This window comes from Aotus nancymaae, unplaced genomic scaffold (genome assembly GCF_030222135.1).
Source record: "Aotus nancymaae isolate 86718 unplaced genomic scaffold, 86718_ANA_hifiasm-v0.15.2.pri h1tg000049l, whole genome shotgun sequence".
In the NCBI taxonomy this organism is placed as follows: Eukaryota; Metazoa; Chordata; class Mammalia; order Primates; family Aotidae; genus Aotus; species Aotus nancymaae.
Genome location: NW_026988463.1, coordinates 22,406,916 through 22,433,643, shown reverse-complemented (window position 1 = coordinate 22,433,643; position 26,728 = coordinate 22,406,916). Strand labels below are relative to the sequence as shown.

The 26,728-nt window shown below is 46.1% G+C and overlaps 1 protein-coding gene and 1 non-coding gene across 2 annotated transcripts in view; one reads left to right on the top strand and one right to left on the bottom strand.

Annotated features, from left to right (window-relative positions):
• CACNG3 (calcium voltage-gated channel auxiliary subunit gamma 3) overlaps nucleotides 1-26,728 on the bottom strand; it is a 104,595-nt gene that overhangs the window by 23,404 nt on the left and 54,463 nt on the right. The window lies entirely within an intron of this gene.
• Nucleotides 4,186-4,316, top strand: LOC135269148 (small nucleolar RNA SNORA1). The gene has a single exon (XR_010337453.1). It is a non-coding gene; the product is annotated as a small nucleolar RNA SNORA1 (small nucleolar RNA).

The following is a 26,728-nucleotide window of genomic DNA, read 5'->3' as shown; positions in this document are numbered from 1 at the left end:
GGCAGATCTTGAACTCCTGGACTCAAGAAATCCTCTGGCCTAGGCCTCCCAAAGTGCTGGGATTACAGGTGTGAACCGCCACACCTGGCCACACTAAGTTATTGTTAACCATATTCACTCTACAGTGCTATAGGACATTAGAACTTATTCATTCCTTCTAGCTGTAACTTCTGACACTTTTTCTTAAAGGTCAAACCCCAGAAATTTTCCTACTGAAATCAGAACTGAGATAAGAATGCCCACCATTGCCTCCATTATTTGTTATGGTTCTACAAATCCTAGCACAAGAAGGAATAAAACAGAATTAAGAGTTATAAGCAACAGAAAAAAATGGAATAAAATTGCAATTTCTCCAGGTGATAGAATTAGTCTATTTAAGAAGCTGAAGGTAGGCTGGGTGCAGTGGCTCACGCTTGTAATCCCAGCTCTTTGAGAGACCAAGGGAGGTGGATCACCTGAGGTCAGGAGTTCGAGGCCAGCCTGGCCAACATGATGAAACCCCGTCTCTACTAAAAATACAAAAATTAGCTGGGCATGGTGGTGGGCACCTGTAGTCCTGGCTACTTGGTGGGGTGGAGGGGGATGGGGATGGGGTGAAGCAGGATAATCGCTTGAACCTGGGAGGCAGAGATTGCAGTGAGTTTAGACTGTACCATTGCACTCCTGCCTGAGTGAGAGAGCTAGACTCCCCCTCAAAAAAATAAAAAATAAAAAGCAAAGAAAAAATGAAAAGAAGAAGAAGCTGAAGGCAATTAGCTGAAAAAAAAAAAAAAAAAACCACAGTAGAATGAATGAAAGAGCTCAGTGAGGTGGTTTCTTATGCAATATTAAACCATACAATAAAGCTGTAATAATGAAGTCATTGTGGTACAAGCATTTTAAAATCACATTTACTAGGATACTTTTGAATACAAAGAAATAATACAAAGAAAACCAGAAACAGTTCATTACCTTGATTCAGTTAATCCCTTTTAAATTAAAAGAATAGATGTACATAGTTAGAGAATTAAAACAGTATGGAAAGGATTAAAAGTGCCCCAAATTCTCTCACCTGATAACTTAGCAGAATAATTTTTGTTAACTGCACGTGGAGTGAAATTATGTCTAAGCTGAGACCTGAAGGTTAATTAGAAGTTAATCAGAGAAAGGGAGGGTGTTTCTCGAAGCGTAAGGTATAGCATGTGTGATGATGAGAGAATGAACAAGAGAAAAACTCATTTGGGAACTCAACGTAGCTCAAGGTGTTTAGAAGATTAATGGTCTGGAGGACAGATCCAGTGGGTACAGGTGGGAGGAGAGGGAGTGGTGGGAACCAGGGAAGGTAAGTGTGAGAACTGGGTTGTGAAGATTGGTTTTAGGTCCTAGGGATTCCCTAGTGCCCAAGACAGAGAAGGTCTTGATCCTTGGACCTTACATTCTCATTGAAGAGAAAGACTATAGACAAGATAACTGTGCTTTGAAAGATACAAAACATCAGGGCTGGACACAGTGGCTCACACCTGTAATCTCAGCACTTTGGGAGGCCAAGGCAGGAGTTTGAGACCAGCCTGGCCAACATGGTGAAACTCCGTCTCTACTAAAAAAAAAAAAAAAAAAAAAAAACCTCAAAAATTAGCTGGGCATGATGGTACCTGCTTGTAACCCCAGCTACTCGGGTGGCTGAGGCAAGAGAATCACTTGAACCCGGGAGACAGAGGTTGCAGTGAACTGAGATCTCACCACTGTACTCTAGCCTGGGTGACAGAGTGAGATTCCATCTTAAAAAAAGCAAAAAACAAAAAACCAAAAAAAACAAGAAAGATAAAAAACACAACGTGATAGCAACTCTTCATCGGGTGGGGGCAAGTGGAGGGCAACATTGGGTGGGGTTGTTGCAGAAGGGACTCGAGCTCAGACCTGAAAGAAGAGAAGGAGCCAGTTATATGAAGAGTCCAGGAAAGAGCTTTCTAGGCAAAAGGAAATGGAAATGCAAAGACCCTGGGGTAGGAGTGAACTTGGTGAGTTTGAGGAATGGAAGAGAGGCTAGTAGGAAAAAAGAGGGCCTATTGCAGTGGTTTCACTGGGTCCATCAGCTGCCCTTAGAGCTGTCCCTTCAGCACTGGGATCACTGGGTCCATCAGCTGCCCTTCCAGCTGTCCCTTCAGCACTGGGATCACTGGGTCCATCAGCTGCCCTTCCAGCTGTCCCTTCAGCACTGGGATCACTGGGTCCATCAGCTGTCCTTCCAGCTGTCCCTTCAGCACTGGGATCACTGGGTCCATCAGCTGCCCTTCCAGCTGTCCCTTCAGCACTGGGATCACTGGGTCCATCAGCTGCCCTTCCAGCTGTCCCTTCAGCACTGGGATCACTGGGTCCATCAGCTGCCCTTCCAGCTGTCCCTTCAGCACTGGGATCACTGAGTCCATCAGCTGCCCTTCCAGCTGTCCCTTCAGGACTGGGATCACTGGGTCCATCAGCTGCCCTTCCAGCTGTCCCTTCAGCACTGGGATCTCTGGAAAATCTAGGAGGTTGAGTTGCACATGGACCAAGGTCAGCCCCAGCTCTCTCTTAGGGTAGGGAGTAACCTTGAGGTCACCAGATTTGGGGTAACTGGAAGAACTGACCGAGTCCTGCTGTCTTCAAAACATGCAGGGATGGGGAGGGAATCTAGAAAGGGGATGTTTGTATTTTTAACTTTTTTCAATTTTAAAAAAAATTATTGTTATTATTAAAAATGGGCTCTCATTACACTGCCTAAGCAGGTCTCGAAGTTCTGGTCTCAAGTATCCTCCCGCCTCTGCCTCCCTAAGAGCTGAGATTACAGATGTAAGCCACCACACCAGGCCTGTACTTGGAAAGTTTGCAGTCCTGAAAGGGAGATCCTAAAGGGGTGGTGGGGTGCCTACATGTGTGTGTATTCCCACGCAGTGCAAACCCAGGCAGGGAGCTCAAGGAGCCGCCACTCTTGGGAGGGAATAGACCTAGACCCACTTGCTATGCTATGCCAATTTTGACCAAAGGCCAGACAGAGCTTTCTGTGGTTTTAGTGGTTTTGACTTGAAGTCAAGAAATACTGGAGCCAGAGCAGAGAGGCCTGGGGAAGTGAGACTGTCATCCAAGGCTCTATCTTTCCAAGTTTGTAGTCCTGAAAGGGAGATCCTAAAGCGGGGGGGCAGGTTTCCCTAGGATGTCCCCCCTTCAGTGGAAGGAGAGGATATCAGCAGAGCCTCTTGATGAGCTTCCAGAAAAGACGCCTCACATTCATCTCCTCTGCACAGCCCAGACGGTGGGTCCTGGGGCAGACTTTGGTGGCTGGGAATCCACTAATCTAGCAGAGAGACACTACTTCAGAGCAGGCTCTGGACAGTCATTATGTGCTCAGAGTGAGGGCTGGCATTCCTCATCAGCCCACCTAGCCCAGCGACAGTGCCCGGAACCTGCTCTAACCCATAAACAGGGCCAGTTCTGTAGCCAGAGCTTGACATCCATCTCAGCATGAGTCTAGCCAATGCAATCACATTCCAGGCTCCCCAAAGTCCAGCTTAGAGCTCAAAACAGAGGCCAACAGGAACCCAGGGTCCAGCATTGTGGGTCTTTTGCTAGATCCCCTTTGTGAAGTTTTTTGCTTTGCAATATCAAGAAGGAAGAACAAATACCATGTTTGACTATGCTTCCTGAGAACTTCGGTTAAGCCCTTGACTAAGAATGTTTGGGCTTCTGGTGTTATAGCAAATCTTTATTATCTGAGAATAAGGATGCCTTATTGATTCTCAACGTCGGTTCACATTGGGATTACCTTGGAAGGGAGGCTTGAAAAATGCTGAGGCTGGAGTGCTACTCCCAGGGATTCTTACTGTATCTGGGCATCTGAATTCCTCTCCTCTCCTCTCCTCTCCCCTTCTTTTCTTTTTTTAGAGACAGAGTCTTGCTCTATCACCAGGCTGGAGTGCAGTGGTGCAATCATAGCTCACTGCAGCCTCAAACTATTGGGCTCAAGCGATCCTCCTGCCTTAGCCTCCTGAGTAGCTGGGACTACAGGTGCACACCACCATACTCGGCTAATTTTTAAATGTTGTTTTGTAGAGATGGGGTCTTGGTATGTTGCCCAAGCTGTAGATTTTTCAAAGCTCTCTGGGTGATTCTAACTGTGCAGCTAAGGTCAAGGACTACAGCCTTCGGGTGAGTCCACTCATGAATAGCGACTAAAGCCTCTTTCTAGATGAGAATGGCACTGTTGATCACGGTGTCCGAAAATTGTAAGTGTGGCTAAATTGAAACAGGTTATGCTTCCATACAGTATATATATTGCAGTGGTGACAATGAGACCTGAAACATTTTGAAATTTTTTTAAGAAAAGAAAAGAAAAAAAACCCCAGGGACTCCTACTCCATCGTAAACAATCAAGTCCAAAAACGTGGTTCCAACTTTATCTGAAAATAAAATTACAGTTCAGGAAAACATGGTGATTTTTTCTGATCTTCTCTAACTATGAACTAGGGTCAACAAAAAGGTAAGCTTTGTTGATTTCAGAGCGGCAGGGGTGGGGGGTGTGTATAATTTTTCTGATAAAATCACATGATGTCCAGTATGAAATGTTTCCCTTCCCCAACAAGATCGTAAAGTTTGACTTTCACAGCAGGATCATAAAATGGGTCATTTTTGCAAGAAATATTTGAGTATGTCGTCAGTTTTCCCGAGGGCTCCTGTTAATCCTTTGATATTCACATCGTTGGATGTGTCTATCACATCATCATTCTTGTCAATTTTCTCTTCTTCCATTGTTAGCTTGTGTCCCTCCAGCAGGCTCCTGTCTACCCGTGGTTAACGCATCACGTTTTGCCTCCTAGTTTCGTTGACAAGAGCTGGCAATCAGAGAGAGACTGCCAGACAAAAACCGTGAATTGCAGAGTGTTAAATGGGTCAGGGATGGTGGAATGGAGTGGGGAGGGGGTGCCTGTGTATAGAATGATTTTGTAAGTGGTCCAGTGGTGAATGCACATATTCATATTAAGACAGAGTTTACTTGCATGTCTGTGCAAACTTGCACATAAAGGGATTTGGATAATGAATTCATAGTAACGAGGACCCTGAGCTAAACTTGGCCCCTGATCCAGATGAAGCACTTAGGGTATACCAATTACAAATTACTGCTTCTAATAAGAGAACCATGAGTCAGTTTTTGAGAAATAAACATTTTCTTCTGGTGTACAGAACTGTGGTTGGTGCACATCCTGATTTAATATTTATTCTTTTTTTAGACAAGGTCTTGCTCTGTTGCCCAGGCTGAAGTGCAATGGCACAATCATGGCTCACTGCAACTCCAATCTCCCAGGCTCAGCAGGTGATCCTCCCACCTCAGCCTACTAAGTAGCTGGGACTGCAGGTGCATGCCACTACCCCTGGCTAATCTTTATTTTATTTTTGTAGAGATGGGGTCTCACTGTTGTCCAGGCTGGTCTCAAACTCCTGGTCTCAACCGATCTGCTGTCTCAGCTACTCCCAAAGTGCTGTGACTACAGGCATGAGCCACCGTCCCTGGTCCCTGATTCATTCTTTTGTTCAACAGATATCTGGAGAGGTACCTATGTTGCTTGCGTTAAGCACTGTTTCCAGCACTTGGAATTTATCAGTGAACAAAACAGACTAGGCTGTTATATTCTAGTGGAGAGGGATCTAGAGTAAACAAAGAAATAAATGAAACAAACGCATCAGTAAAAAGGAAAAGATAATTTCAGTGCTAAGTCCCATGAAAATAAACCCTGGAGAGAATGTGATTGGGGTAGGGGAGGACAGTAATGAGATTGGGTGGACAGAAAGGGCCTATCCGAGCAGGTAGCCTGAGTGAAAAGAGGAAACCACCGTGGGAAGATTTGAGGGAAGAGCTTCCACGCAGAGGAAATTGCAAGTGCCAGGGCCTTCAGGGAGGATAACACTTAGTGTGTTTCTAAAACCAAGACAAGCTCAGGGCAACTGGAGCAGAGTGAGTGAGGGGGAAAGTGGGATGAGATCAGGCCCATGAAGCAGCAGGCACAGATCACCGAGCATCTTACAGGCCAGGGTCCAGAACTGAAAAGGAGCATGCATGGTCCAGGCTTTGGAGTGTTTTCAGTGCATGAGAAACAAAATCTGATTTATAGTGTAAAAAATCTGTTTGCATGCGAAGAACTTGCAGAGGAGCAGGAATGAAAGTGCATCTTAGAGGAATCATTGTAAGTGACCTTGGGCCTTTTGGAGAAGCCACTGGTGGTGGAGGTGGAACAGTAATCAAGCCAGAGTCCACAAGAGGTATGCCTCGTCGAGAGAGGGTCCTACCTTAAAACCAACTATGGGGAATTTAAGGAGGAACAACTGTCTGTGCGATCTTTCTCTGCACATGATGAATAGGCTGGCTTCATTTCTAAAGAGCCTGGATTTGAGTTCTTTGCTTGATCGGCCCATTGGATGGGTTTGGGAGGTTTAGGGTGAAATGTTTTCCTTGGTCCATCATTATTTGGTTATTGAGGGTTTTGATTCTGGTTAGACCTGGAGTGCAGAGCCGAGAGCCCAGCACATCCTATCCTAGACCACAGCGCATGTTCACCAACACAGCACCTTGAAACTTTGTATGTGCTGCTGTAGGAGTCACCAATTAGGTACAATTGTCATGTGTTTGGGGTACCAGCAAAGCAGGGGTACAGGGAGAGAGAGAGAGAATGACAACTAGAAATTATTTGATATTTGACATTTATAAAAAGCATTGAAATGCTATGGGAAAAGCACCAGATGTACATTGATCTTCCTTACTTAATAGCTTAGTATTACCATCACTGGAGTTCTGCGAGGTTAGGGTGGTCACCTGGATCAGTTCATTGCTTAGAGTATGTGAAAGTCTTCTTAACCCTGCCTCGGCAAGCATTAAAAGGCAGGCAGAACTCATCATGTTTCCAGACCACAGCAGCTTCTGGTGCTGTAGCAGAGGTTCTGGGGAGAAGGGCTGAAGAGAGCAAGGGTCGTAGCTGTGGCTTCTGGGGCTTAGCTGCTTTTTCAGTGGTGACATCTCTCTTTCAGAGGTGCCTGGAAAAATTGGGTCCACCTGCATGAGAATCACCTGGGCTCTCGTTAAAACAAACCAAAAACAAGTGCATTCCTAGGCCTCTAGGAGTGCCCTGAATTCGAGGCTTTGAGAACCTGTATTTTTGAACAGGTTTCTCCAAGATTCTGATGCATAGCAGTCTGAGAGATGTGCTGTGACCTCAGGAGGTGCTCCAGCCTCTGTTGCCAAATGGACACACAATATTGTCATCACATCACAAAGGACTTGCCCTCAGGGAGTATCTGAGACCCTTCCTGGAGGATAGGCAAGATAGGTTTGTGAGTGTGGAGGGTTTGTGGAAAGGGTTATTTCCTCTTAAAAGGTTTGGGATTGATATCTACTGAGACTTACCTGAGGTCTCCCCATAAGCAAGCATCACAGCCATGGTGAGTCCTGAGTCCCTGACTGCAGCTGCGAGTCCAGAGCTGGTCCATACCTTGAACTTGGGTTTCACTTTCATAGATACCATCAGACTCTGACATCCTTCCCTAAGGCAGCGATGCACGCGGTCACTGGTGTACTCCAACAGACTTGAGGGACACTCATTGTTCGGCGTTTAACTTATGCCTCATCACCAGACGCCCTACCAGTTGTTTCTCTCTCTCTCTCTCTCTTATTTTTTTTGGAGACAGAGTCTCCCTCTGTTGCTCAGGCTGGACTGTGGTTGCTCAATCTCAGCTCATTGCAGTCTCCGCCTCCGAGGTTCAAGAGATCCCTGCGCCTCAGCCTCCCAAGTAGCTGGAATTACAGGTGCATGCCACTATGCCCAGCTAAGTGTTGTTGTTGTTGTTGTTTTTTTAATAGAGACAGTTTTCACCATGTTGGCCAGGCTGGTCTCGAACTCCTGACCTCAAGTAATCCATCTGCCTCGGCTTCCCAAAGTGCTAGGATTACAGGCATGAGCCACCGCGCCCAGATGCTACCAGCTATTTTTTAATCCTGTAAGCAGCACGTAAATAGCACAATGACAAAATAATGTGTAGTGGTTCAGAGTTCAAAAGATTATTTTTGACCCTAATTTGACACCTTATTTATTTAAAAAACATAATGCAGGAAGAGTTAAAAAAAAAAAAAAAAGTGACGTCTCAACTCCTGAGAGGGCCGGGCTTAGATTTCTGTCCCCTGCAAACCCTGTAAACATGGGCAGAATCAAATCCACAAAACCAGAGCCTATGTTTAACTGTCTGTATAAAGAGCCACTTTTTGACATTTTGTGAAATGTTAGCCTTCTGACTATGCTAAGCTGAGAAAGAGAAGAGAGCCTCCTGGATCTGTCTCCAGCTACCCTGGACTGCTCATTTCAACCTTCACTGGTCAGCTCTGCCCGGCGCTAACAGATTTGCTCTCAAGCAAATCCATCCTGGGTCCTGACATTTATCTGGGGCGTCTTTTACTCTCTTCTATTCATTAAGCATGGGCGGTTACCACGGCAACCATTAACTGCACCTGACATCCAGGAATAGTTCTGGCGTTTTGAGCAAACATCACACTGGGATTTAGTTCTACGAGGTAAAGACCTGGACACCTCCCTCCAACTTGCGTGGACGTCCTGGTGGTCCCCCCACCCCTGCTCAAATCTGAGCTGCCCCCCAGGCCTCTTGGCTGGAGAAGGGAAAGAGGGTGGAGTCTCCTCTCCCAGATCCCCGTTCTCCCTGCCCACTCAGCCCCCAGGATCTTTGCTAGTTGCCATATGATGAGGGTGTGGTGGGGGCTGTCTCCGAGTAGGGTGAGCCTACAGAAGGGTGTGTGTGTGTGTGTGTGTGTGTGTGTGTGTGTGTGTGTGTGTGTGATGAGGTTGGGGGCATCCCAGGTTATCAGAGGTGGACGCAGATGCATTTTGGAAGAGCAAGGAATGTAAATGGGCACATGATGCCCATGTGTGGATGTGACTCTGTGTGGGTGCACTGGTGAGTACATGTGTTACAGCTGCCAGGCCGTTGCAGCTGATGCTCTTTCTGCCTGGACCACTCTCTTCCAGCCCTTCACAGAGCTCCCAGGCTCCTACCTTACTTGAACATCTCCAGTCACTTTCTTTGCTGAGCTTATGATGATCTGCGAGTGTCCTAAATATCTTATTTATATTTATTACCTAGTTTATTTTCTGACTTCTTCTTCCCTAGAATATAAGCACCACTGAATCTCAAGTATCTCTCACCCAACCTGGTACATAGTAGGTGCTTTATAAGTGTGCCCTGAACATCTGCCTGTCCTTCGTATATGTCTGCAGGGATCTTGGGCAACTTCTTGTTGAATGGTGACAAAAATCCTTAACTTGGCCTATGAGATCCTGTGTGAGGTGGCCCCAGCTCATCTCCAGATCCTTCTCACCAAACTCCTGCTGCACAGGGTTTGTTTTCTCTCTCCTGCCTCAGGGCCTTTGCACAGGCACCCTCAGCTTCAAATAGTCTTCCTTCTCCATCTTGCATTTGAGTAATTTCTATCTGTGCTTCAGATCTTACCATAAACATCCCCAGGCTGATGCCATCCGATAATTTGCCCTCACAGCAAGCACCCTGTGTTTCTCTTTCAGGCACATATTACAAATGATTAATTATGGGTTTAATGATGTGTCTGTTTATTCCTCTCTACTGTAAATCCCAAGAGATCTTCTCTGTCTTGTTCACTGCCATCTTCCCAGTACCTGACACATAGTAGGTTGTTAAATAAACAAGTGGGATGAGTACTGAGTACTTCCTCCATGTCGGAATTGTTTTTTTTTTGTTTGTTTTCTGAGACAAGTTCTTGCTGTGACACTCAGGCTGGAGTGTAGTGATGTAATCATAGCTTACTGCAGCCTCAAACTCCTGGGCTCAAGTGGTTTTCCTGCCCCAGCCTCCCATGTAGCTGGGACTACAGGTGCTCACCACTATGCCCCATTACTGTTTTCGCTTTTTTTGGAGATGGGGTCTCACGATGTTGCCCAGGCTGGCCTTGAATTCTTGGCCTCAAGTGATGCTCCTGTCTCAGCCTCCCAAAGCACTGGGGTTATAGGCATGAGCCACTGCACCCAGCCTGTATTTCTTTCTTTCTTTCTTTTTTTTTTGAGGCAGGTTCTCACCCTGTCACTGAGGCTGGAGTACAGTGGTACAATCTAGTTCACTGCAGCCTTGAACTCCTGAGCTCAAGTGATCACCCCAACCTCAGCCCCCGATCCAGTGACTAAGACTACAAGCACATGTCACCACACCCAGCTAATTTATATACATATGTATATATATTTGTAGAGACAGGATATTATTATTTTGCCCAAGCTGGTCTCCAACTCCTGGTGAGGAGTCTGAAGTGAGGGCTTAAGTGATTCTCTCACTTCGTCCTCCCAAAGTGCTGGGATTACAGGCATCAGTCAGGGCACCCAGCCTGGATTTTAAGCTTTGTTTATTGGCATCTCTTCACTGCTTGAGACTCTCCTTTTATTCCAGAGCCTCTCTGAGCCCAAGTCTTCTTTTCCTCTTCCTTTTATCACTGCTATGGCTTTTTTTTTTGTTGTTATTGTTGTTTGGGGCCCCTGCTTTGCCCACTCCTTAGAGACTTAGGACTTCATCTCTCTGCATGGGGAGGATACCAGGCTAACATCACATTCACTGCCACTTCCTTCACCCCCATCACCTGCTGCCATTAGTTCCCAGGGAGAGGCCAGCCTCTGTTTCAGGCCAGAGCCTCAAGCCTGGAGCCTCTGGTTAGGTGTCATTAGATAGACCAGATCAGGATTAGGTGGCAGGGGAGAGAGATCATGGCATGTTTCTCTGTGATGGTCCAAAGGCTGAGGTCACTGGTCTGTATCAGGCATCTAGAGGGAACATCTGTTCTAGCTGCCAGAGGAGCTTCCATTCTCTCTCCCACAAGTAAAGCTACCCTCACTCCACTGTAGGGAATGCCTTCTCTCCCACTTCAGCCCATGCAGAGAGTGAGTGAGGGTGACTCCATTGTCAGTTTCAGAAGTGGGCATGTGATTCAGTCCTGGCCAATCAGAATTCTAAATTCTCTTGGCTACAGTGGTTGGCTAAGAGGGTGAGCACATGACCCAGATCTGGCCAATCAATACATCTTACCACCCTGATTGGAGTGATTGGTTTAGGGGAGGTCAAGTGACCAAGTTGGTCCAGTGAAGATAGTCTGGGAAGCTTGGTTAGAACTGCTGAGAAAGAAAAACGTTATTTTCCATTGAGTGGCTAAGCTAGTGGGCTGGGGCTACAGCTGCCAAGGGCCCCCCTTGGAGACAGCAAGCTTGAGGGTGAAATCAAGGCAGAGAACATAGAGCTGAGAGATGTTGATGGTCTGACTCTTGCTAATATTATTTGAGCCCCTGGCTCCAGCCGTGCTTGAAACAGGTAAACCTAGGGTATTTCAGTTCCATCAGCCAATAGCTTATGTGGCTACTTAAGCTTATTTGAAATGGGTTTCTGTACTTTGCAATTGAGAGTCCTCAGAAACTGAGAGTCCTCACTGTTTGGAAGAGCAGCACCTACCATTTATTAAGCTCTAACCATGTAATAATCTCCCAGTCCTAGATTTGCCCCCATGTCTGTTCTGCAAACCTGAGCAACTCACATTACCATTTCTGATCTTGGTTTCCACAGTTGCGAAAAGAAGCTCATAAACTCTACTTTTCCTGCCTGTCAGACTTGTTGTGAGCATCAAAGTGATGAGTGTGAGGCGGCTCATAAACTGTGAATCACCAGCCCGTGCTGCAGAACAGTACTGAGCACCTTCCCCCAGGAGCAGAGCTCGCTGGGGTTGGTGGGGCATGTGCTCAGCAATGCATTCCAGCTGCTGTATGCCATCCTGGGGTCTGGCTCCTAGAACTTGGGGAAGGGAGATCCCAGGGTCCTGAGTGTTCCTGGTCTCAGGAGTGTGGGAGAATAGAGTGGGCTAAAGATTGGTGGTGGGTGACTCTGCTGAATGTTTTTTTCTTTTTATCACAGAAACTGTCACTGCATAGCTTTGCTTTGTTTTGTTTTGTTCTTTTGTTTGTTTTTCTGAGATGGAGTCTTTCTCTGTCACCCAGGCTGGAGTGCAGTGGTGCAATCTCGGCTCACTGCAACCTCTGCCTCCCAGGTTCAAGTGATTCTCCTGCCTTACCCCCCGAGTAGCTGGGATTACAGGCACCTGCCACCATGTCTGGCTAATTTTTTGTATTCTTAGTAGAGATGGGGTTTCACCATGTTAGCCATGATGATCTCGATTTCCTGACCTCGTGATCTGCCCACCTCGGCCTCCCAAAGTGCTGGGATTATAGGCATGAGCCACCTTGCCTGGCCCTGACTCTGCTGAACATTAACTGATGTCCCCCTAACCCTTATTCCCATGTACCTGATGATGTTCCTTTTGTCCCAGGGAGTGAGAACATCTCAGCAGATGCTGGCATGGCTCAATGACCCAGACCAGATGTACCCACCTCAGCTGTTCCCCAGAATTTAGATACCCCTCAAGGGAAGAAATTGGCTGAGATTAAAGAATCGGCCGATATTAAATTCCTGCCCTCTTCCCCCAGTAGACACAGAACTCATAACATAAATTCATTCACTCATTTCACTCAATAAATAGCTGCCACGTGCCCGGTATCCCTGCAGGCACTTTGGCTCCTGGGGCATGACACAGAGCACTCTTGGATCCTCCAAGGGGATGGGGCGGACAACGAAACAAATGACTTCCAACAGCGATCAGAGCTAGGAAGACCCTCAAGACAAGGGACTTGGAGTGACTGAGGGTGATGAGGTGGGGAGGGGGTTTCTGAGGGGGCTGTGTGGCCTGAGAGCTGAAAGAGGAAACAGCCTCATTGCAAATCAGGGCAAGCAATGCAGGCAGAGGGAAAAGGAAGGGCTGGCTCTGTGGCAGCGTGAGGTGGTGCATGGAGGGATAGAAGAGACCCAGTAGGGAACAGAAGAGTAGAGGGAGAAGGAGGGAAAGGCTGAGAGAAGGCTGAGGCCACAGAAGGGAGAGCACGTGGGCCACTGAGGAGCATTTATTCCAAGGGCAAAGCGGGTTTCAGGGAGGAGGTTAAGCAGGAGAGTGATGTTATAGGATATGCATTTTGTAAATGGTCTCTCAGGCTGCCAGATGGAGAATGATCTGGGGTGGGGGCAATGGTGATTTGAGCTAAACTGGCAGCTGGGGAAGTGGGAGAAGCCTTTGCCTTTGGCTATGATGATATTTTGAAGGCAAAGCCAATGAGACTTGGTTTGTTGGGTGTGGGGAATAGGGAAAACAGAGGCACCAATGATGTCTACGCTTTTGGCCTGTGTATGGCTTGGGTAAGTAGTGGTACTAGGAAATGAGGTGGAGAAACTAGGCAAGAGGCAGGTTTAGCAAGGAAATTAAGAAACTAAGTTCACTTACAGAAAAATAAAGTTATATTCACACACACCTGGGTTTGTGGGCTGAGATCTGTATCCATTAGAAATGCAAGCAAGGTAGACACAAGTTCAAACCCAGCTCTACTATTTGCTGTGTGACATTGGGACCTTTATCTTTATTGGACTTCAGCTTTTTTTACACAAGGATGGCAGTGTCTTTCTAATAGGCTTTATTGTTGTTTGGCTCTTTGAGAATTCAGTAAAATAATGTATATAAGAAATCTAGCAGCTGGGTGCAGTGGCTCACGCCTGTAGTCCCAACACTTTGGGAGGCTGAGGCTGGTGAATCACCTGAGGTCAGGAGTTCGAGACCATCATAGCCAACATGATGAAACCCCGTCTACTAAAAATACACAAATTAGCTGGGCGTGGCGGTGGGTGCCTGTAATCCCAGCTCCTCTGGAGGCTAAGGCAGGAGAATCACTTGAACCTGGGAGGCAGAGATTGCAGTGAGCTGAGATCACACCACTGCACTCCATTCTGGGCCACAGAATGAGATTCTGCCTCAAAAAAAAAAAAAAGAAAAAAAAATCTGGTAAGGTGCCAGACACATTCTGAGTGCTAAATAAATGTTAGTTTTATTCTTCTTCCCTCTGCCCTTCCAGGCAAGGGTAATGACTCCATTTGTGTGTTGATATTTATCAGTATCAACCTGTGGGAATGAAGATCTTGACTTACTGAGAGTTGCTGTGATCCAAACTCAGTATCAACTGCTTTACATAAACATGAAGTCAAACCAACCTGGGATTGCATCCTGGTACTACCCCTTAGTAACTGTGCATCCTTCTGCTAGTTATTCTACTTCTCTGAGCTTCAGTTTTCTTTGTTTAAAATAGGTGTAATGCTGCTATCCTCAGAAGACTGCTATGAGTATTGAACAACCACTGCAAAAATAAAAAAGCCTGGGAACATCTTAGATCATCTTTATGAGGGGAAGGATTAGATTCGCCAAGGTACACCTATATAAGGGTCTAGTATAGGCAGCTATCATAAAGAATGAGGAAGCTCTGACCATATGATTACCTGGAAAGATGTTCATATGGAAGGCCTCATTCTCTCTCTCTCTCTCTCTCTTTCTCTCTTTCTCTCTCTCTTTCTTTTGAGACAGAGTCTTGCTCTGTGGCCCAGGCTGGAATGCAGTGGCGCAATTATGGCTCATTGCAGCCTCAACCTCTCAGCCTCAAGTGACCCTCCCAGCTAAGTAAGCCTCCTGAGTAGCTGGGACTACAGGCATTTGCCAGTATGTACAGCTAATAATATATACGTATATATATATATTGTAGCTTGATGGCAAAATAGGTAGATATTGATTTAGATTATAGACATAATCATAAAGACATGAATATAAATATATCCCAATACACACGGAATGATTGAGAAAGTTGCTTTAAGCAACCTTTGTCACTTGGGGAGGGGGTAGAATTTGAGAAGCAGAAGGAGAAAAACTTTTGCTTCTTATACTCTATAAAAGTGCTTTAGGAGGGAATTTTGCTTTTTTTTTCTTTTTGACTCCATTTTTCTGTATTTTTAAAATGTAAAAGTCTTCTAAAAACCGAGCTAATGTATAAGAAAATGTTTAGCTAAGCACTGCCTGGCACAAGATTTATATGTTCAATAAAAATGACAACTAAAGGGAAAAGAGAGTGTGTTTAGTGGGGAGGGGGCAGAGGAGAAGACTAGGAGAAACTGTGGCTGGGAAGCATCCAGCTTCTCTTGGCAGCTGGTGGGAGGTACCCAAGGGCGGCCAGGGATCCTCTGAGGTGCTAATGACCTGATAGAACCATTCACAGGCACTGGCCGGGCGGTGTTCTCTGGGACATCTGGAGAAGGCGCTCTTCCTCACCTAATTAAGGAATGATGCTGATGTGTGCATTTCAATCCAAATAGGAGAGTGGGAGTCATCAGCGGGGCATAGGGTGGGGGTGAGGGTGGCTATGTCTGAGTTCCAGGCTCTTCATCGCTCTCCTTCTGCCGCCTGTCTGGTTTCCAATTCAGGTTTCCCCATTGTATTAGCTGCATAACTTTGGCAAGTGACTAAACAGCTTGAGGCTTCGGTTTCCTCATCTGGAAATGGGTATACAGCAGTTCCTTCTTATCCACACAGGGTACATTCCACGACCCCCAGCGAATGTCTGAAACTGCAAATGGTACCAAGTCCTATTTATAATGATTTTTCCTCTACATACCTACCTATGATAATGTTTAATTTATCAATTTGACACAGTAAGAGATTAACAACAGTAACTAATAAAACAGCACAATTATAACAGTATATCATCATATAAGTTATCACTCACTGTGGCCATAACTCCTGCAGTTTGAGATGTGACAGTAAAACTTGACTGAATTTCTTTTTCACAATTTCATGGATAGGAGATTCCTTCCCTAGATCTTAGCAACATCAATAGATGATTTTCCATTTTTCCTAAGTCGAGGACTTTCACTCTTAAAGGAAGCCCTGGACAGCTTCTTTCTGGTGTATTTCAATTGCAAGCATCACTACTCTTGTGCTTTGGGGATACTATTAAGTAAAATTAGGGTTACTTGAACACAAGCACTTAGATAATCCATCTGATAACTGAGACAACTCTTTTTATTTTTATTTATTTATATATTTTTGAATCAGAATCTCACTCTGTTGCCCAGGCTGGAGTGCAGTGGAGTGATCTCGGCTCACTGCAACCCCGCCTCCCAGGTTCAAGTGATTCCCCTGCCTTAGCCTCCTGAGGAGCTGGGAGTACAGGCACCCACCACCACATGCGGCTACTTTTTGTGTTTTTAGTAGAGATGGGGTTTCACTATGTTGGCCAGGCTGGTCTTTTGAACTCCTGGCCTCAAGTGATCCTTTTGTCTCAGCCTCCCAAAGGGCGGGGATTACAGGTGTGAGCCACTGCACCCAGCCTGATAACCAAGACAACTGTTAAGTGACTGACAGGCGGTCAGCATCTACAGTGTGGATACTCGGGACAAGGGAGGACTCACTTCTTGGCAGGACAGTGAAAGATTTCATCATACTACTGAGAGCAGTGTACAGCTAACTTATGAATTGGGCCAGGCGCATTGGCTCACACAGGTAAGCTCAGCGCTTTGGGAGGCTCAGGTAGGAGGATCGCTTAAGGCCAGGAGTTTGAGATCAACTTGGCAGTATAGTGAGACCCTTTCTCTGCACAAAATAAAAACAAAAATTAGCTGGGCATAGTGGTACGTGCCTGTGGTCCCTGCTACCTGAGAGGCTGAGGCAGAAGGATTGCTTGTGTCTAAGAGGTTGATCCTGCAGTGAGGTATGATCATGCCACTGCATTCCTGCCTGGACTACAGAGCAAGACTGCATTCCTAAAAAATAAAATAAAATAAGAAAAATGTATGAACTGTTTCTTTCTGACATTTTCCATTAAATATTTTTGAACCTCAGTTGACCATAGGTAACTGAAGACAAAGAAAGTGAAGCACAGAGTACATTGAAATACTCATTAACTTTCAGCCAGGATTGGTATTACTTCTGGTACTATATTAGTAATTTAGTATTAGTATATTAGTATTAGCATTATTTCTAAGGCCCACAATCCCTTTTTCAAGCTACTGAAATCCAAAAAGCTCTGAAAAAATTAAAGTTTCTTGGAATTTATATATCAGCAAAGCTGTGAGGTCGTCACATGGACTTATTTGGGGGCAAAATCTGACCTGAGCCAACTTGGGAAAGCATTCACGGTTTTTATTTATCTCACTTGTTATGATTATTTCTAAGTTTTGCTGCAGAGCAAGGAATGCATTTGACTGCAGGGTGTTGCCCCAGAGGTGTTATCTATGGTAAATGAACGCTCATCCCTTTGTAAAATCCTAAACATTCAAATTCCTGAAACGCATCTGAGTACAAGACTGTGGACCTATACCATAATGAGTACAGCAGACCACACATTCCCCAGTTTTTATGCCTTGCTCCATATATTTATGTCACATGCTTTAATATTTATGCTACATTTCTCTCATGAAAGTTGTCAGAATAAAAATGGAGTCACTTGTGTTAAAAACCCAGACAATCCTAGCACTTTGGGGGACAAGGCAGGCAGATCACTTGAGGTCAGGAGTTCGACACCAACCTGGCCAACACGGTGAAACCTCATCTCTACTAAAAATACAAAAATTACTGGGGTGTTATGGTGTGCACCTGTAGTCCCAGCTCCTTGGAAGGCTGAGGCAGGGAGAATCGCTTGAACCCAGGAGGCAGAGGTTGCAGTGAGCAGAGATTGTGCCACTGCACTCCAGCCTGGATGACAGAGTGAGACTCCATTAAAAAAAAAAAAATCCCTGACAAGTCTGGGTATGGTGGCTTATGCCTGTAATGCCAGCATTTTGGGAGGCTGAGGCGGAAGGATCGCTTGAGGCCAGGAGTTCAAGACCAGCCTGGGTAACACAGCAAGAATCTATCTCTAGCTCCCCTCCCCCGACAAAAAAAAAAGCCAGGCGTGGCACATGCCTGTAGTCCCTGCTATTGATTGAGGCCAGGTCAAGGCTGCAGTGAGCCATGATCGCACCATAACTTTGCACAAAGACCATTGCAACCTTACATTAAAAAATACTTCTACGAGGACATCTTCCCAGCAACTGCCTGACCAACCTCGAACTAGAATCATCCTTGTTAGTCATCCTTGTAGCCAAGGATAATTATCTCAAATCAATTACACAATCCTCCTCATATTTCCTTTAAAAACCTTTGTCTTCCTTTACTTCCCTCCCTAAATATGCCCATAATTCACTATGACACCTGTATTCCCATTGCAATGCCTATTCCCTAATAAACATAATTTTATTTTGAAGCGTTTTCCTGTCTGCCATTTAGGTTGACACTCTTTAAATCAACCCCAGTTTCTTTTTTAACTTAAATTTATTTTCAAAGGAAACTTTATAACCCAACTGTAAATGGAAAGTGAGTATCACTGGCTGTAAATAGAAGGCCACTGTAAAAATAAACACGATGAAAACAAAATGATGTTATTAAATTCCAGCTAGGTACCGTGAATTGAAAAGGAAATAGCTTTCTTGCCATGTGGTGAGATCTTGTTTAATGCCTTGTCAGGATACCACATAGCAGCAGTGGTAGATGCTACTTGCAGCCCTGGAGCCTCCTACTGGTGGGGTTGCCTGCTGGGGTAGAAGGAAGGGGCTAGTTAGCCCTCTACCCCTTCAACCTGAGGTGGACAGCACAGATGTTCCATGCTTCAAGGAACGGCATTAACAGCTGCCCTTCCTCTGATTAGAGCACCCAGAATATGCCCAAAGTCACTTGGTAACAGGAGCCCCCACCTGCAACAGGAAATGTCCTTGTGAGCTGTAAGACCCTCGAACCAATATCGCTGAAAGGTGCCGTAGTATGACCAGAGGGTGGTGACCCTAGTAGCTTATTTTGGCTGAAAGTGAAATCCTGGAATCTGGGCACTAGGCAAGAAGTGGCTATTTTTTCATTCATTCATTCATTCAAAAAAGGATACACTGGCTGGTCTCAGTAGCTCACGTCTGTAATCTCAGCACTTTGAGAGGCCAAGGTGAGTGGATCACCTGAGGTCAGGAGTTCAAGACCAGCCTGGCCAACTTGCTGAAACCTTGTCTCTACTAAAGATACAAAAATTAGTGTGGTGTGGTGGCAGGCACCTGTAGTCTTTTGGGAAGCTGAGGCATGAGAATCGCTTGAACCTGGGGGGTGGAGATTGCAGTGAGCTGAGATCGTGCCACTGCACTCCAGCCTGGGTGACAGTGAGACTCCATCTCAAAAAAAAAAAAAGAAAAAAAAAGAAAAATAAATAAAAAATTAAAAAATTTTAAAGGATATGCTGAGTGCCTCCTATGTGCTAAGCACCATATCTGGCTCTAGGGATGCCGAGGGACAAGCCCCTGCCTTTGTGGATATGGGAGAGATGGAGAAGGATCATATGAAGGAAATAAACAAGGAGGCAGGATAGCCTGTCACAGCGGGAGGTTAGGGAAGCCTCTTAGAGAAGGGGCATCTGGGCTGAGACCAAATGCTGAGCATGAGCAGCCACACTAAGAATAAGCAGGACAGCATCCGGGCTGGGTGACCAGCAGGCGCACAGGCCCAGAGGCTGGAATTCTTACCTCTCATCACCCCATCTTCAGGAAGTGCTTCAGGGGGTGCAGAATCCCTGGGGGTGAGGGACAGGGCGTTGGCTTAAGATTCCTGGGTCATAACTAATTCTGATTCAGCAGGTCTAGGGTAGACCTGAGGTTTGGCATTTCTTTTCCTTTTCTTTCTTTCTTTTTTCTTTCTTTCTTCTTTCTTTCTTTTTTTTTTGAAGACAGAGTCTCCCTCTGTCACCCAAGCTGGAGGCAGTGGTGTGGTCTCAGCTCACTGCAACCTCCGCCTTCTGGGATCAAGTGATTCTCGTGCCTCAGCCTCCCTAGAAGCTAGGATTACAGGTAGGTGCCACTATGCCTGGCTAAGTTTTGTATTTTTTTTAGTAGAGATGGGGTTTCACCATGTTGGCCAGGCTGGTCTTGAACTCCTGACCTCAAGTGATTTGCCCGTCTAGGCCTCCCGAAGTGCTGGGATTACAGGTGGGAGCCACCACACCCGGCCTGCTTCTACACCTTCTTACTCATGTAACCTTTTTGAATTTCTCAACATCTCTAAGCTTCAGTTTCCTCAACTGGAAAACTGGAATGGCCAATTACATAAAATAATATAAATTAAGCACCTAGCATGTCCCTGACATATGGGATGTGTGGGCAATAATGATGATGATGGTTATTATGTACAGGTCACTCATGGGACCCCTTTATTCAGAGGAGTTCCCTAGACCCAGTGTAGCAAGCTGGTGTCATGATGCCTTTGTCCAAGGTACTAAACTAGACTTTCTCCCTGTTACGTGATTTCTTGTCCATTCTAATCCATATTTCACTGGTGAGGACATTAAGGCTTGTGGAAGTTAAGTTATTTAAGGGTAACCCAGTCAAGTAGCCATGCTGGAATTTGAACAAGGTCTGTTTGAAATATGCTGTTAGTTTGGAATTTCCACCAGGTCTGTTTCCACTCCACATGGGGTCACTGTGTCAGGAATTTGGGGGATGCCAGAGTAACCGGGCAGAACTGTGTCACTCACTCCCAGGAACCAAGGGCTGGGAAGGGACAGCCTGGATCTGGTTGGGGATCCCGAGGTCTTTGGGGAGTGCAGTGGAGTCTGGGGGTATCTCAGCTGGGGCTGCCGTGAGGAGGACTGGGAAGGTGCCCAGAGCACTGGGAAGCCACAGATGAATCAATCAGTTAATGCCCCAGTGAGCAACATGGTGCCCATGCCATGCTGGCTCTGTGGGGGATACAGAAAAGCAGGCCATGTCCTTCCCGCAGGAGCTTTGTCTCACTGGGGAGAGAGAACACAGACTCACAAAGACAGAGGCCACATCAGAGCAGGCAGAGAACACTCTCAATGTGCCAGGCATTTGGGGTGGGGCTTGAAGGACAGGCCAAGCCTGGTCCTCAGGGAGGGTGCTGCCCTGGGAAGGTATGGGGGCATGTTTTGGGGGATAGCATAGCCAGACAATGGGGAGGGCTCCTGCCAGGGATTGGAATAAGAGGTGAGAAAGAAGAGCTGTGACTGCTTTTGGTGCCCTACATGATGGATAAAGTTGAGAGGGTTCCTGAGAGCCCCCCAAAGCAGAAAAGATGTTAAAGTTATGGCAATAGCCTGGCTCCCAGGCTGTGTGATCTTGGGCAACTTGCTTACACTCTCTGAACCTCAGCTTCCTCCTCTGTAAAATAGGGATAATAATAGCACGAGCTCTCTACTTCTGTGTAGCATTAAATGAGACAATGTATATGAAATGCATGGCATGCTGCCTGGCACATAGTACGTGCCCAATAAGTGTTATTAATTAAGATGATGGGCTGGGCACAGTGGCTCACACCTGTAATCCCAGCACTTTGGGAGGCTGAGGCAGGCAGATCACCTAAGGTCAGGAGTTCAAGACCAGCCTGGCCAACCCGGTAAAATCCCATCTCTAATAAAAATACAAAAATTAGTGGGCATGGTGGTGGATGCCTGTAATCCCAGCTACTTGGGAGGCTGAGGCAGTAGAATTGCTTGAACCTGGGAAGAGGTGAAGGTTGCAGTGAGCCGAGATTGTGCCACTGCATTCCAGCCTCGGCAACAGAGTGAGACTCTGTCAAAATAAAAGGAAGAAAGGAAGGAAGGAAGAAAAAGGGAAAGGGGAAGGGGAAGGGGAAGAAAGAAAGAGAGAGAGGAAGAAAGAAAGAAAAAGAGAAAGAAAGGAAGGAAGGAAGAAAGGAAGAAAGAGAGAGAGAGGAAGGAAGGAGAGAAACGATGATGGATGATGATGGAGGATGAGGGTGGTAATCAGATTAAGAAGTGATGTGATAGGTGTGTTCTGGCAGCTTGGGAAGTAAATCCCATGAGTCCAAACATCCCTTCCTAGGATTTGGAAGAGACCTTTCCCCCTGTTTAATTTCTGGGTGAGATGCAGAGATGAACTTTGATGAAAGGTGCAAAGCCAGTTGGCAGTAGGACAATGTGGCCTGGCCCCCAGGTACATTACCCAGTGAATACTTGTTGAATTAATAGATTTCCAAAACTAATTCTGAGAGGCATTGCGTAGGCGCCATGGATGCTGATGTCTGGGAAGTGGCAGCACCAGCCAGTAGGCTGGTCATTGTTCCCTGCTAGAACCAAGTCCTTTTGACCGTCAGTTGGACAAGACACCTCCATGTTCCAGGAGCCTCCTGAAGAACCCAGGTGGAGAATTAAACTATGTTGCACAAGCCCACAGCTTCTTTATGCAGTGGCCCAAGGGACTCATAGCCTTGCAAGCTCAGGGACTCTGGTTTTTCAATCACCATAACTCTCGGAGCCCACAGCCCCTATTTTCCATCCTCCTGTTACTTACTTGGGTTTCCTGATTGTGTGGGACTCCTGGAAGGCATGAAAATGAAGGAAAGTGGGCGGAGGTGGGAGGAGAAGGAGGAGGAGGAGGGGGTGAGAGTCCTAGGAGAATTTGCCAGGCTTCGGAATGAAGCTGCCACATGTCTGCTGGGAGTCGGTGGAAACACAGGGACATATATATCTATACCGTGAGGGCTGTGGCAGCCCACACATGCAGAACATTTTGATGGTTAATAAATCTTAGGGAAAAGAACTGGGCTTTGGTTCAGATGTGGTGGAGACTAGGGAAGAACCTGCTGTCCAGATTCATCCACGAGGACAAGGCTTCCTTCCTAACTTTTTCACCTCAAGGTGCATTGGGCAAAAGGTCAAGGCTGCTCACAGCCCTGAGGCAGCTGGCCTGGAGCTCCAACGCCCATGGCTGCTGAATTGCACTGAGGGCCAATTGAAGTCATACTTCTCTATAAGCTGTGACTTCTTTCTGAAGAGTCATGTGGGATCCCACATTGAGAAGGATCTCTGCTTCATTTAGTGCTCTGCTGTCTGTCACTGTGTTGAAATTCTTAGTATTTTTTTGAATCAAGGGCTCCCCATTTTCATTTTGTGCTGAACCCCATAAATTGTGTGCTGGTCTTGCTCAGCACACCAGTAACCCAAGCCAAGCATACCTTGAGGAAAACTGTTTTAGCGCATGAAAAACTTGCTAGATATGTCCTTTTGACCATTTTCATTGTTTCATTGATCCTGCAGAGTGTAGGAAAGTAAAGGTTTTTAAAAACATAAGACTGGGTGTGGTGAGCACTTTGGGAATCCCAGCAATTTGAGAAGTCAAGGCGGGTGGATTACTTGAGGTCAGGAGTTCAAGACCAGCCTAGCCAACATAGCAAAACCCTGTTTCTACTAAAAATACAAAAATTAGCCAGGTGTGGTGGCGGGTGCCTATAATCCCAGTTACTCGGGAGACTGAGGCAGGAGAATAACTTGAACCCAGGAGGTGGAGTTTGCAGTGAGCCGAGATTGCACCACTGCACTCCAGCCTGGGCAACAGAGCCAGAATGCATCTCAAAAATAAAATAAAATAAAATAAAATAAAATAAAAACATAAAAGTTACTTTGGGAGGCTGAGGCAGGAGGACCACTTGAAGCCAGGCTTTTGAGACCAGCCAGGACAAAATAACAAGACCTTGTCTGTACATAAAACAATTAAGTTTGCTGGATGTGGTGGCATGTGCCTGTAGTTCTTGTTATTCAGGAGGCTGAGAAAGGAGAATCACTTGAGGTGAGGAGGTCGAGGCTGCAGTGAACTATGATCATGCCACTGCACTCCAGCCTGGGCAACAGAGAGAGATACTGTCTTTAAAAACAAATAATAAGTAAGTAAAAAATAAAAAAATTGAAAACACAAAAGTGCTAAAAGGATCTCTTGAGACAAGTTAGGGTAGGGTTTATGAGCTTAGACTCTGGAGCCAGAGTGTTCGCGTTCAAATCCCAACTGTGTTACTTCAAGCTGTGTGACCTTGGGCATGTGTTTGGTCTTTCTGAGTTTCATTTTCCTCTTCTGTAAATTGGAGGATTTTTCTCAGAGGGTTGTTTTGAGAAATAAAGAACTTCGCTATAAAAAGTTCTGGAATAGTGAATGTTTTAATGAATATGTTCTAGCTACTGTTATTTTTTTAAAAAGACTAATAGCTATACACACGAATTGCTATTTATTCAGTGCTTACTGGATGACAGAAGCTTGCTTTCTTTTCCTTCCTTCCCTCCCTCCCTCTCTCACTCCCTCCCTCCTTTCCTTTCTTCCTCCCTTCCCTTCTCTCTCTTCCTTTTTCTCCTTTCTTTCCTTCCTTCCTTCCTTCCTTCCTTTCTTTCTTTCCCCATTCCCTTGCCCTCGCTTCACTTCCCTTGCCTTGCCTTCCTTTTGTCAGACAAGATCTCACTCTGTGATCCAGACTCGAGTGCAGTGGTGCAATCACAGCTCACTGTAGCCTTGAACTCCCGGGCCCAAGTGATTCTCCTGCCTCAGTCTCCTGAGTAGCTGGGACTACAGGTGTGTGCCATAGTGTCTGGCTAATTAAAAAAAATTTTTAAGAGACAGAGTCTTGCTATGTTTACCAGGCTGGTCTCAAATTCCTGGCCTCAAGCTATCCTCCTGCTTCAACCTCCCAGGGTGCTGGGATTATAGGTGTGAGCCACCGTGCCTGGCCAGAGGCACGCTTTCATTTGGTCCTCACAACAGCTCCAGAAGATACCTATTATTATCACCCAATTTTTTACAGATGAGAAAACAGAGAGGGTAAGGAACTTATGCTAGGAAGCACAGCTAACAAGTGACAGAGCTGGGTTTAGAACCCAGGTAATCTGACTTTGGACTTCACACTCTCTGTACTTCTTTTCATTATGCAGTTCACCAAATCAGGAAAAGGAGCACAGATGGGGAGGATCGGTGGGGCAGGAGGAGATGCTCGGCTCAGTTACGACAGGGAGAGGTGGAAGGACTTGTGCAGTAGCCAAGCAGAGACGTCCAGTGGTCTGGGTTCTTACTCAGATCCACGTTAAACCTGCAGCTTCCCCACCAGCACACCGCAAACCAAGCACAAACCACATTTCTTCACTGCTTAGTGCTGTTAAGCCTCAGCCACAAATGTTTGGCTCCATCATTCCTTCTTGTTGACTCTGATTCCACATTGAGAGCAGATTGGTGCAGGCTGACTTTAACAAATCAAATAGGTCAGGTCCAGGGACAGACATGATGATTGATCATGACCAGAAATACCCTGGTCTGTGGATGATAGTCCTGGCTTGGAGAAGCACCATCTCTTTCCTTTGTGGCCTTACCCGCCGCCATTTTATTTTATTTTATCGATTGATTGAGTGGAGTCTTGCTTATTTATTTATTTATTTGTTGAGATGGAGTCTTGCTCTGTCACCCAGGCTGGAGTGCAGTGGTGCGATCTCGGCTCACTGCAACCTCTGCCTCCTGGGTCCAAGCGATTCTCTTACCTTAGCCACCCAAGTAGCTGGGATTACAGGCATCTGCCACCATGCCCAGCTAATTTTTGTATTTTCAGTAAAGATGGGGTTTCATCATGTTGGTCAGGCTGGTCTTGAACTCCTGATATCAGGTGATCTGCCCACCTGAGCCTCCTAAAGTGCTGGGATTATAGGAGTGAGCCGCTGCTCCCAGCTTATTTTATTTCTTTATTACATACTGAAAAGGCATTTAGAATGTACTTGGCACTTTTTTATTTTTGAGATGGAGTCTTGTTCTGTTACCCAGGCTGGAGTACAGCGGCACAATCTCAGCTCATTACAACCTCCGCCTCCCTGGTTCAAGTGATTCTCCTACCTCAGCCTCCCGAGTAGCTGGCACTACAGGCAGTGCCACCATGCCCAGCTAATTTTTGTATTTTTGGTAGAGACAGGGTTTCACCATGCTAACCAGGCTGATCTCCAGCTCCTCACATTAGGCAATCCACCCTCCTCGGCCTCCCAGAATGCTGGGATTACAGGTGTGAGCCACTGTACTTGGTGCTTTTTAACAGCACCTTACATACACTAATTCATAATGGCCCCATGCAATGTTAACATTGTCCCTGTTTTACAGATGAGAAAATTGAGACACGCAGAAATCTTATAAATTGCCTTGAATCTCTCTGTAGAGCTTTTCCTCTTAACTTTTGCCTCATGCTGTGGCTGACGGAGGCAACCCAAGTGCCCCTGAGCTGGCCTTCTGCTTCCCAACGTGGAAACGGGAAACACCCTGAGAAGGTCCGTCCTAAGAACCCAGTCTCTCCGGCCAGGAAGCAGCACCCAGCGGCATTCCTAGTATTTGTCCCTTGCAGGGACATTGTCTAGACTGTTTCCTAAAGGAATGTCTGCCTCTATTGAACTTCAAACACCTTCAGCAGAGTAGCTCCCTGGAGACAATTTGTGCGTACTGACCGAGAGGCTCAGGGAAGGATGTGAGGAGCCTGGAAAACTCCTTGTTTCGTGAGCATTCCTCTTTGGGGAGAATACAGGGTGAAATTCTGGTGCATAGATTCCAGAGGCACACTATCCAGGTTAAAATCCCAGCAGCACCCTTTACCGGGTATGTGACCTTGGGCAAGTCACTTAACCACTCTGTGCTTCAATTTCCCTAATCTGTAAAATGAGGTTAACAACAGTATCTATCTTACAGGGGCTTTGTGAGGATTAAATATATTAAGGGATTGAACAGTGCCAGGCATGTCATAAACACTATTTTTTTTTTTTTTTTTGGAGATGTGGTCTCACTCTGTTGCCTAGGCTGGAGTGCAGTGGCGCAATCTCGGTTCACTGTAATCTCCACCTCTTGGGCTCAAGCAATTCTTCTGCTTCAGCCTCTCGAGTAGCTGGTATTACAGGTGTGTGCCACCACGCCTGGCTAATTTTCGTAT